The following is a 13,478-nucleotide window of genomic DNA, read 5'->3' as shown; positions in this document are numbered from 1 at the left end:
GCTGGGACTGCAGGCATGCACCACCATGCCCAGGTAATTTTGTATTTTTAATAGAGACAGGGTTTCTCCATGTTGGTCAGGCTGGTCTTGAACTCCCGACCTCAGGTGATCTGCCTGACTTGGCCTCCTTAAATGCTGGGATTACAGGCATGAGCCACCGCACCCGGCCCTGGATATATATTTTTAAACACCAGAGAAATATCAAATCATTCTATAGGTAATTGACTAAATTGTCTAAAGATATTAAAATTAATTTGAGTAGAGATGAAGATGTGGAAGTAATCAGAATACACATGTGCACACACACATACATATATATATATATATATATACACACACATGATGTTTGAAGGCATAGATATATAAGAAGTCCCCCGAGAAGCTTTTTGTTTTTTTTTTTTTTTTTTTTTTGAGACGGAGTCTTGCTCTGTAGCCCGGGCTGGACTGCAGTGGCAGGATCTCAGCTCACTGCAAGCTCCGCCTCCCGGGTTTACGCCATTCTCCTGCCTCAAGACTCCCGAGTAGCTGGGACTACAGGCGCCGGCCACCTCGCCCGGCTAGTTTTTTGTATTTTTAGTAGAGACGGGGTTTCACCGTGTTAGCCAGGATGGTCTCGATCTCCTGACCTCGTGATCCGCCCGTCTCGGCCTCCCAAAGTGCTGGGATTACAGGCTTGAGCCACCGCGCCCGGCCATCCCGAGAAGCTTTTAAGAGAAGAGAGGGGGGCAAGAGCTGAACTCTGAAGAGTACAAACATTTCAGGGATATACAAAGAAAGGAAGGGAACTAAGGAATTTCCAGAAGGAAGTAAGAATATGATGTTTCTGTGGATGAAGACAGAATGTTTTAAGAAGGGAATAACTGACTGAGTGTTAATAATATTAATAAATGTATTCATTCAACAAATATTTATTGAGTATTATAGGAAGAGACTATTCTAAGCACTGGCCATTCAACAGTGAATAAGACAATATGTTTTCCCTCATGGAGTTTGTGATCTAGTGTAAATTCACACAGAAAAGGTAAGATAAGAAAGGGCTGAAAATGGTCCATTGGGTTTGACCATTTATTGATTATCAGGGTTTTCCGTAAAAGGAAATTCAATGGTATAGAGGGATAACAGCAGACAGGAGTGGGTTTATGAGTTCACAGAGCTGGGCAGTAATGAGACAGGGTGGTAGCTGGACAATGTGCAGTCCATAGTGAGTGATGGCAATGGAGAATATTCAAGGGAGGAAGGTAGGAAGAACCAGCAGAGACAGAAACTAAAGACCAAAGGAAGAAGATGCAAAGTGACAGAACACACTGATAAACAACGCATGGGTAAATGCAGTAAGTCCTCAACTAATGTCATAGATAGACTCTTGGAAACTGCTACTTTAAGCAGAACAATGTAAAATAAAGCTAATTTTACCATACAAGAATTAATATAAACAAGAGTTCAGTCCTGAAGGCATATTTCTGGTGACAAAAACATCACCAAACTTCTAAATAAAGACCAAAACACTTCTAATACTAAACATTGAAATAAATGTGAGCTATACATACGTTAAAGAGAGGTTAATGAAAACAAGATAATTATTTACCCACTTATTTCAGCTCAGGATTGCAGGCGGTTGGAGCCTATCCCAGCACTTGAGATGCAAGGCAAAAACCCACCCTGGCCAGGCCACCATTCCATCACAGAACACAGGCACACACACAGCCACGCTCACTCACACTGGGATCATTGAGACATCCCAAGGAATTTAGCAGGCACGGCGCTGAAATGTGGGAGGAAATCGGAGTACCTGAAGAAACTCACAAAGCCACAGGAAGATGTGCAAACTCTACACAAACAGTGGCCCTGGCTGGGATCCAATTTTGTTTTCTCACCAACCGAATTGGCATTGGTGAGACGCAGGAGAATACTCCTTGATCATAAGGATCTCTCAGGCTAGCACAACAACTGAATGAGTGATTCAAATGCTGATCATCATGTATGGAACAAAACATGGTTCTAAGCACACACAGGGAATATCCCATTTAATCTTCCCAGCACACCATGCAGGAAGGACAATTATTGTCCCCCTTTGACAGGTGAAGCCACTGAGGGATAGAAAGGTAAAGCACCTGGCCCAGGAGGCAAGCTGGTAAATGACAGAGCCAGAAATCACAAGACAGGCCACAAGTCCAGAGCCTGAGCTCTTATACACAGAGCTTAACCTCATTTGCTTTTGTTTATCCCCATGCCATATTTTCACTGAAATGTCTCTTTTCTGGTGAGGTGTCAACATCATATATGTCCCCCAGAGTCAAGCCTTTGGTACATCTGAAAAGTGAGTTCATTTTCTTTCTTCTTTCTTTCTTTCTTTTTTTTTCTTTTTTTTTTTTTTCTGAGACAGAGTCTTGCTTTATAGCCCAGGCTAGAGTGCAGTGGCACGATCTCAGCTCACTGCAGCCTCCATCTCCCACGTTCAAGAGAGTCTCCTGCCTCAGCCTCCTGAGTAGCTTAGATTATAGGTGCACACCACCATGCCCAGCTAATTTTTATTTTTTATTTTTGTATTTTTAGTAGAGAAGTGTTGGCCAGGCTGGTCTTGAACTCCTCACCTCAAGTGATCCACCTGCCTCTGCCTCGCAAAGTGTTAGGATTACAGGCATGAGTCACCACACCCTGGCCTGAAAGGTGAGTTCAAAATGAATGTTTTTCTTATGTTAGCAAACTCAAGAATGACAAAGAATTCACCTGCTTCAAGAAAATTAAGATAAGCCTGTAATCCCAATGCTTTGGGAGACCAAGGTGGATCACTTGATGCCAGGAGTTTAAGATCAGCCTGGGCAACATAGCAAGACCCTGTCTCTACAAAAAACATTTAAAAATTAAAAAAAAAAAAAAGAGAGAAGATGATAAACATTTGACCTTCTGTGGATTATTGTTGACCTGAGGGCTGGGTCATGGCAAGCTCATCTTTGCTTTCCACAACCTTGACAATCATGGAAGACTCTTGTAATTTTTTTCAAACAGGAAGACTCTCAGCACCTTCAGAACATTATCTGTGACTCTCACTTCACCTGACTCCAAAAGAAAATGGGTAGGTTAGAAAGAGACACACTTTAAAGCAAACCATGGAAAACATATGGAACTAGGACAGAGTGGAAAATTTTAAAGGTGTTTTATTCTCCAGAGGTCATCAAGTATAAGAAGAAAATAAAAATAAAGTAATGAGCACACAAAAGATTTGAAAAAAATTAAAAAGCATGCCAAATTCTTAGATGAGCAAGTCTAAAATATATATATATATATATATATATATATATATATATATATAAAATACCTTCCATTAAGGCAATCCTGATAAATCTCAATAACACTTTGTTTAAAATTGAAAAAATAATTCTAAAGTTAATCTCAGGAAAAATAAATAAAAAGACAACAATGGTGGAGATTAGAAGAAGAGACACTTATTCTATCACGTAAGAAACTGGGCTATAATGAAGCTACAATAATTGAAATCTGGTTCTGGGGAAAAACAAGACTGGAAGATTCATGGGACAGACATAGATAGAAGAATTTAGTATATGGTTAAGTTGTGATTTCGAATCAGTAGGAAAATGCTAAATTATACAAAAAATCATGTTGGGTCAACCGGCTAGTAGTTCGAATAAAATGTAATTTAGATTCTTAACCATGTATCTTATTCTAAAATAAATTCAGATGGATTCAATATTTAAATATAAATCAAGCACATGAAAACACTAGAAGAAAATTTAAGTGGATATTTTTATAATTCTGAAATGGAAACGTTTTCTAATCATGCCACCAAAGCAAGAAACCATGAAGGATAAATTTGAATACATAAGAATTCAAAACGTTTATGTGGCAAACTCACTATAACCCAAATTAAAAGATAAATAAATTAATAAAACATATAACGTGGCCTCTTTGACAGAGTGCTGAGAAAAATGAGATGTCCATGCATCTGAGGAATAAAGTGTGGTTTCAATAATTCATGCAGGAAACATTTATTGAGCTGCTCTGGGTCAGGAGCTCTTCTAGGTGGCAAGGATACAGCTAAGCAGGGAGATGAGGTCCCTGATGTCACTGAGCTTAAAAACTGTTTTTCATGTCATGGAGGAGTACTATGATGAAAATAAAGAGATTGTTAGGGGCTGGTGAGGAGCTGGAGGCTAAAGAAGTTCGTTTTGAAGAGGCGATTGTTAACCTAAGGCCAGAAGGATAAGAAAGAGCAGCCTGGTAGAGATCTGGGGTGAGTGCTTTCCAAGTGGGGGAAATAGCCAGTGTAAGGCCATGAGGTAGGAAGAACCTGGCCTGTCTGAGAGATGAGAAAAAGCCAGGCAGCCAGAGAATGCAAGGCAGAAGGGAGTGTCATACAGGAAGAGACAGAGGAATTGGTGCAGGCTGTGGATCACGCATGCCTTCATAAGCCAGCGTTACCTTTTACTCTGAATGTGAGAGTAGCCACTGTACCCTTTAAGCAGGTGACTGGCTTCTGGCTCCCTGAAGGAAGAAGCTGCTGCTTCTACTTGCTTAGCAATTTCCAACCTTAGCCTACCTTAGCCATTTGCACATGGTGAGGCTCTAGGCATGTACCCCTCAAATCTAAATCACAGCACAAAGTAAATCCATTCAAAACCTCAGAATGGAAATGCAAGCATTCAGAGGTATTAATGTTGTATATAAAGAATCTCAGGGCTTGTCTACCAAATCCAATGTACATTCACCATTCTCAGTCCAGTTAGCTCTTTGCTACTACTTCTTTTTTATTCATGTTTTTGCCAGCCTAGCCAAGTTGAAGGTCAATTTTACTTATGATTTGTTTTAATTTTAGCATCTGAGCCATTTTTGAATGTTTCATGTTTTATAAGCAGATATATAGGCTTTCTTTTTAAAAAAAACATGAAAATTAACCAGAAGCTGAGATTGATTTCCAGGATTCACAAAGAAAATCATGTGCTTTTTGGAAGGGACTTACATGTGAATAGAGAAGGGGCTGATATGAGTGGAGATGACCATACGTGTTTGTGTGTGCACACATGGGTATGGCGGGGGTGGGCAGAGAACCACAACACATACCGTGGGCAACAGACACCTACATGTGGCCCAAACCAAACACATTTCCCCACAACTTCTCTGTGACTTCATTCTTTCCTCTCCCGTTCAAAAAAGCAGTTACGTGAATTAAGGGAAATTTAAAAGGGCAGTTAGGTATGTTGAAAATGCAACAGAAGAAATTAAACCCACTCTACCATTTGTAAAACACCTAATCATATATCTCATGATAGAATCCAGTTCAAAATTCAAAAGGCACAGGAAATTATTATTCTCAGCAGGCACAGGCTCAAAGAACAGGAAAACCTAAAATATACTGTATGATGATAAAACAAAAAAACTACTGTGAACTATAAGGTAGTTAATAGAAACAACATAATCTGTAAGTCAAAGAATAATAATAATCTTGATCTCTTATTTTCCTCTCAAAGACCTAATTCAACAAATAAATCACTCAATGAATAGAGTTGGGGCGAATAGATCTGCCCCACTCAAGAGTGCTTGTTATTGGCTAGGCAAGCAACTCATTCCTGTAATCCCAGCATTTTGAGAGGCTGAGGCAGAAGGATTGCTTGAGTTCAGGAGTCCAAGACCAACCTAAGCAACATAGTGAGACATCATCTCTACAAAAAGTTTAAAAAATTGTCCAGGCATGGTGGCACATGTCTGTAGTCTAGCTACTCAGGAGGCTGAGGTAGGAGAATTCCTTGAGCCCAGAAGTTGGAGGTAATTGTGAGCTCTGATTGCGACACTGTATTCCATCCTGGGTGACAGGATGTCGTCCTGTCTCAAAAAAAAAAAAAAAAAAAGAGTGCTTGTGGCTACTATTTCAAATCTCATTGTCCTTTAGCACTGAGAGTTGATGGTTAGGTAAGCTGGTATAAGATCCAGTCCCATCACCCGAAGGAGAACAGAGCACGTCTCTTCCTGTTTCCAGAGCCCAGGAAGGAAGCTTTGTCAACACAGTGTGGACCTTGAGCAGCTCCCCATCCTTCAGAGCCCAGGCCATTTGTTTTGCTTAAAACATAAAAAAAGAAAAGAAAAAAAAATGCCATTTAACCCAATCATGTTTTTATTTTTTATGAGATGATGATATCATGACAAAGCTATTTTATAGCTTCTTTGTTAAAGAAGTTTGGAATATATAAAGAAAACAGAGTTTTAGAAAAAATAACAATGACCGTATTTTAGCTTTAATTTCTTCATTTTTGTTGCATGAAACAATGGTTCTTGAGCCTATTTTTTTAATATTATATATAAAACTGTTTCAAAGGAGCCCTCTCTTTTCCACTGTACTCCATTCATTCAGCCAATATTTACTGAGTATTCACTGCGTATCAGCTAAACTTGGCCCAGTCAATGGTACAGAGTTCTTGTTTCCTTGGGGCGCATCAGCAGTTAGACAAATAAGTACAACAGCATGCATTATTACTGCCAAGATGAATGCGCTCCATGATACAGGCAGGGTACAGATACACATTAGTAAATCCTACCCTCACTCTCATGGGATCTTTATCTCTCTTTTCTTCTCAAAGTACAACGGGAAATGAATTTGCAGTTAAACTTGACTACCGGGATTATATCTCTGCTCATTCCAGTAAAGTGAGTTAAAATGCAGGAATGGTGCTAATGACTAGAATGAAGAAAGGACTCCAAACCCATGGGGGCTGAAACATAATCGAATGCATTTATAAGAATCAAAGTAAAATCATTTAATCTATTAAAAAACCCATCATGCCTGAAGCAAGTAAGTAGAAGGGGAGGGAGCAGAGGCTTTGTTACGAGGCATGAATCTTTAACTAAATCCACAAACACATACACACACAGGACATAGACACACACACCCAATCATACACATGGTCACATCACACACACTCGCATACCAATTCATATAAACACACCAACACACACAGCTTCACACACTCCCTACCTGAGAAAAGAAATATTGCAGACATCTAAATGTGGGGAGAGTTTCAGTGCTGGAACTGCAAATCCTGAAAGCCTTTTTCTTTCTACTGCAAATCTTCTCAACCATCCTAAAGATTCATGGAATCAAAAATGGAAAAGATCCCCAAGGCAGCCTGCAGCAGTGGGCGGGTAGGCAGCACGTTTGCATTCACTTGCTCCAGGATGATCACTTTCTTTGCCTGCACAACTAAACCTTGTTCTGACACAGATATTAATGTCATCTTTGATTTCTATAACACATGTCTTTGGAAAAATCAGGGATTTCACACTGGTTGTTTTTTGAATACAATACAGCATTATTGTTTGACTTTTGTAGGTACAGATGCTATGACAGTGAACACTAAAATGGTCCCCCACATGCCACATGCAGATGATAGAGAAGAGCAGTGGCCTCTGGTCTCCCGGGTGCTGGGGCTCTTTTTGCCAAATGGTACTGTGAATATAGCCAAGGGCCACTCAATAAAAAAAAGAAAATGCGATAGAGGAGGTAGAGCAAGATGGGCAAATAGAACTGTCCAGTCATCATCCCCCACTGCAGGAACACCAAATTGAACAACTATCCACACAAGGAAGCACCTTCATAAGAACCAAAAATCAAAGGAATGATCACAGTACACGGTTTTAACTTTATATACCTGAAAGAGGCACTGAAGGATATAGGAAAGAAAGTCTTGAATTGCTGACAGCCCTCCTGTCTCATCCCCCAGCAGCCGCTGCACAGTACAGGGAGAGAATCTGCGCACTTAGGGGAGAGAGAATGCAGTGATTATGGAATTTTGCTTTGGAACTTCATGCTTCCCTGTAACAGCAGAAAGCAACACAGCAAAATTTAGCCAGTGCTCAGAGACAGAGCATTTAGACCAGCCCTACCCAGAGAGGAATCATCCATCCCAGGGATAAGAACCTGAGTTCTGGCTAGCCCCACCTCTATGTGTTAAAGCACTCTGGGGTCCTAAATAAACTTAAAAAGCAGTCTAGGCCACAAGAACTGCAATTTCTGGGCAAGTCCTGCTGCTGTGTTGGACTGGAAGCAGTGGACTTGGGGTGCACATGACCTAGTGAAACACAAGATGGAGTGGCCAAGCGAGTGATTTGTCATCCCTTCCCCAACCCCAGGCAGCAGAGCTTGCTGCCCCAGAGAGACTCCTTCCTTCTGCTGAGGAGAGAAGAGAGTAAAGAAGACTTTGTCTATGAACTTGAATGTCAGCTTAGCCACAGCAGAATAGGGTATCACGCAGAGTCCTGAGGTTCCTATTCCAGGCCCTAGACAACACCTGTAGACACACCCTGCACCAGAAAGGAACCCGCTGCATTGAAGGGAAGAACCCAGTTTGGCAGGATTTCTCACCTGCTAACTGAAGTGGGTACCTTGAATAAGTGGTACCCAGGCAATACTTGCGTCGGGCCTTGGGTGAGACCCAGGGCCATGCTGGCTTCAGGTGTGAACCAGTGCATTTTAAGCTGTGGTGGCCATAGGGAGAGACTCCTTCTGCTTGAGAAAAGGAGAGGGAAGAGTAAAGGGGACTTTGTCTTGCAGCTTGGGCACCAGTGCAGCCACAGTGGGGTAGTGCACCAAGCAGGCTCCTGTAGTCCATGATTCCAGGCCTTGCATTTTGGATAGCATTTATGGGCTTTCTCTGGGACAGAAGGGAGGCCATTGCCCTGAAAGAAAAGACCCAAGACTGAAAGCATTCACCACAAGCTGACTGAAGAGCCTACAGGTGTTGAGTGAATATTGGCAGTAGCCAAACAGTACTTGCCATGGGCCTGAGGTGGTGGTGGCCTGGGGGAAAGACTCCTTCTGCATGAGGAAAAGTGAGGAAAGAGCGGAAACAACTTTGTTTTGTGTGTTGGGTGCCAGCTAAGTCACAGTAAAATAGAACACCAGATAGACTCCCAAGTTTCCTGACTCCAGGCCCAGGCTCCTGGACAGCATTTCTGGACCTGCTCTGGGCCACAGGGGAGCACACTGCCCTGAAGGGAAGGACACGACATTGGATGGATTTGCCACCTGCTGACTGAAGAGCACTTGGACCTTGCATGAACATTGGCAATAGCCAGGCAGTGGTTGCCACAGGCCTTGGGTGAGACTCAGTGCTGTGCTGACTTCAGGTTTGACACAGCACAATCCCAGTGGTGGTGGCCACACAAGTGCTTTGTTATCCTCCCTGCCAGCTCCAGGCAGCTCAGTATGGAGACAGAGACTCTGTTGATTTGGGGGAAAGTAAAAGAGGAGAACGAGAGTCTTTGCCTAGTAATCCAGAGAATTATCCCAGATCTTACTCAAGATCACCAAGGTGGTACCTCTACAAGTGTGCAAGAGTCACAGCATTGCCAGGTTTGGGGTGCCTCATAATGCAGATAGGGCAACAATGACCAAAGATTTAGATCACAATACTCAATTCCCTTTGAATACCGAGGAAGCTTTACCAAAAACGACAGGTACAAACAAGTCTGGAGTGTAAAGACTACAATAAATACCCAGCTCTTCAATGCCTAGACATGGACAAACAACCACAAATATCAAGACCATCCAGGAAAACGTGACCTCACAAAATGTACTAAATAAGCCACCAGCAACCAATCCCAGAATGACAGAAATATGTGACCTTTCAGACAGGAAATTCAAAATAGCTGTTTTGAAGAAGCTCAAAGAAATTCAAGATACCACAGAGAAGGAATTCAGAATCCTATGAGATAAATTTAACAGAGATTGAAATGATTTTTAAAAATTAATCAGAAATTGTGGAGCTGAAAAATTCTATCGACATGCTGAAGAATGCATAAGAGTCTCTCAACAGCAGAATTAATGAAGGAAAAGAAATAGCGAGCACGAAGACACACATTAAAAAATACAGTCAGAGAAGACAAAAGCAAAACAAATAAAACGAACGAAGCATGCTTACGTGATCTAGAAAATAGTCTCAGAAAGGCAAATCTAAGAGTTATTGGCAATAAACAGGAAGTAAAGAGAGAAGTAAGTGTAGAAACTTTATTTGAAGGGATAGTAACAGATAACTTCCCAAACCTAGAGAAAGATATCAATATCCAGCTACAAGAAGGCTATAGAAAACCAAGCAGACTTAATCCAAATAGGACTATATAAGACATCGAATAATCAAACTCTTAAAGGTCAAGAATAAAGAAAAGATCCTAAAAAGCAGCAAGAGACAAAAAGCAACACAAAATGGAGCTCCAATACATCTCACAGCAGACTTATCAGTGGAAACCTTACAGGCCAGAAGACAGTGGCATGACACATTTAAAGTGGTGAAAGAATAAAACTTTTATCCTAGAATAGTATATCCAGCAAAAATATTCTTCAAACATGAAGAAGAAATACTTTCCCAGACAAACAAAAACTGAGGAATTTCATTAATACCAGACCTGTCCTACAGGAAATGCTAAAGGGAGTCCTTCAATCTGAAAGGAAAGGACATTAATGATCAATAAGAAATTATCTGAAGGTACAGAACTCATTGGTAATAGTAAGTACAGAGACAAATACAGACTATTATAACACTGGAATTGTGGCATATAAACTACTTATATCTTGAGTAGAAAAACTAAAAGATGAATCTATTGAAAATAATAACTACAACAAATTTTCAAGTCATAGATAGTATAGCAAGATATAAATGGAAACAACAAAAAGTTAAAAAGCAGAGAGAAAAAATTAAAGTGTAAAGTTTGTATTCATTTTCTCTTTGCTTGTTTATTAATTCATTTTTGCAATCAGTGTTAAGTTGTCATCAATTTGAAATCATGTTATTTGCAAGATAAGATGTTATTTGCCATCCTCATGGAAAACTCAAATTAAAAAAACCTGTTACAAATATATAAAAAATAAAAAGCAAAAAAATAAAACCTAGCACTAGATGAAATTACCTTAACTAAAAAAAGACAAGAAGAAAGAAAAGAAGGAAGAGAACGACAATGAAAAAACAAATAACAAAGGGCAGGAGTAAATCCCTACTTATCAATAATAATATTGAATGTAAAGGGACTAAGCTCTCCAATAAAAAGACAGAATGTATTGATGATCTGATGAGATGAGAAACACATCTCAACTATAAAGGCATATATAGAGTGAAAATAAAAAGATAGAAAAAGGTATTCCATGGAAAACTAAAAAAGAGCAAGACTAGCTCTACTTATGTCAGACAAAATAGATTTCAAGACAAAAACCATAAAAAGAGACAAAGGTCATTTTATAATGGTAAATGGGTCAATTCAGCAATAGGATATAATAACTGTAAATATATATGCACTCAACACTGGAGCACTCAGATATGTAAAACAAATATCATTAGAGCTAAAGAGAGAGATAGACCCCAATACAATAATAGCTGGAGACTTCAACACTCTGCTTTCACTATTGGACAGATCATTCTGACAGAAGATCAACAAAGAAACAGCAGACTTAATCTGCACTATAGACCAAATGGACCTATCGGATATTTACAGAACATTTCATCCAAGAGCGGCAGAATACACATTCTTCTCCTCAGCACATGAATCATTGCCAAGAATAAACCATATATTAAGCCACAAAACTAGCCTTAAAAAATAAATAAATAAATAAATTATATTAAATACCTTCTGTGACCACAATGAAGTAAAACTAGAAATCAATGACAAGAGAAACTGTGGAAACTATAGTAACACATGGAAATTACACAATATTTCCCTGAATGACCAGTGGATCAAGAAATAATTAAGAAAGAAAGTATAAATTTTATTGAAACAATGCCCATCAATGATAGACTGGATAAAGAAAATGTGGTACATATATACCATGGAATACTATGCAGACATAAAAAAGAATGAGGTCATGTCCTTTGCAGGGACATGCATGAAGCTGGAAGTCATCATCCTCAGCAAAGTAACTCAGGAACATAAAACCAAACACTGCATGTTCTGATCCATAAGTGGGAACAGTGAGAACACATAGACACAGGTAGGGGAACAACACACACCAGGGCCTGTTGTGGGGTGGGGTCGAGGGGAGGGAATTTAGAGGACAGGTCAATAGGTGCAGCAAACCACCATGGTGCACGTATACCTATGTAACAAACCTGCACATGTATCCTGGAACTTAAAGTAAAATATATATTTTTTAAATCCCCAACTGTACCTTACCTTCTAGTCACAATCTTCAAAAATAGATTTTCATAATAAAAAAGAAAATTTTATTGAATCAAATGTAAATCGAAACACAATATATAATACCAAAATCTAAAGGATACAGGAAAAGCAGTACTAAGAGGAAAGTTTATAACAAAAAATGCCTACAATAAAAAAGTAAAAACTGTCACAGAAACAACCTAATGATGCATCTTAAAAAACTGGAAAAGCAACAACAAGCCAAATCCAAAATTAATAGAAGAAAGGAAATAATAAAAATCAGAGCAGAAATGAGACTGAAACAAAAAGAAATACAAAAGATCCACAAAATGAAAAGTTGTTTTTTGAGAAGATAAGCAAAATTGATAAATCTTTAGCAAGACTAAGGAAAAAAGAGATAAGACCCAAATAAATCACAGGTGAAAAAGAAGACATGACAACTGATACTGCAGAAATTCAAAGGCTTATTAGAGGCTACTCTGAACAACTATATGCCATGATGCTGGAAAACCTATAGAAAGCCGCTCTTGGATGAAATGTTCTGTAAATATCTGATAGGTCCATTTGGTCTATAGTGCAGATTAAGTCTGCTGTTTCTTTGTTGATCTTCTGTCAGAATGATCTGTCCAATACTGAAAGTAGAGTGTTGAAGTCTCCAGCTATTATAAAAGAAATGTATACATTCCTAAACACATAAAACTACCAAGATTGAACCATGAAGAAATCCAAAACTTAAATAGGCCAATTATAAGTAAAACAAAAGCCTGGGAACTGATGAATTTTACCAAGTATTTAACAAAAACTAATACCAATCCTACTTGAACTATTCTGAAAATTAGAGAGGGAGGGAATAATTCCAAACTCTCATTCTACGAGTTCAGTATTGCCCTGATACCAAACCAGATAAAGACATAAAAAATAAAAAAAGAAAACTACAGGTCAATATCTCTGGTGAATATTGATGCAAAAATTCTCAACAAAATACTATTGAACTGAACACAGCAACACATTAAAATGATCATTCCATCATGACCAAGTGAGATTTATCCTAGGGATGCAAGGATTATTCAGTATATGCAAGTGAATCAAAATGAGGCATTATATCAACAGAATGAAAGACAAAATTCATATTATCATTTCAATTGATGCTGAAAAAGTATTTGATAAAATTCCACATCCCTTCATGATAAAAACCCTAAAACAAAAACTGAGTATAGAAGAACATGCCTTAACAAAATAAAAGTCATATACTACAGTTCCACAGCTAGTAGCATACTGAATAGGTAAAACTAAAATCCTTTCTTCTAAGATCTGGAACACAACAAGGATGC

The sequence above is a fragment of the Chlorocebus sabaeus genome, chromosome 25 (genome assembly GCF_047675955.1).
Source record: "Chlorocebus sabaeus isolate Y175 chromosome 25, mChlSab1.0.hap1, whole genome shotgun sequence".
Lineage (NCBI taxonomy): Eukaryota > Metazoa > Chordata > Mammalia > Primates > Cercopithecidae > Chlorocebus > Chlorocebus sabaeus.
The sequence above is the reverse complement of the archived record's forward strand: the minus strand, read 5'-3'. Positions refer to the sequence as shown.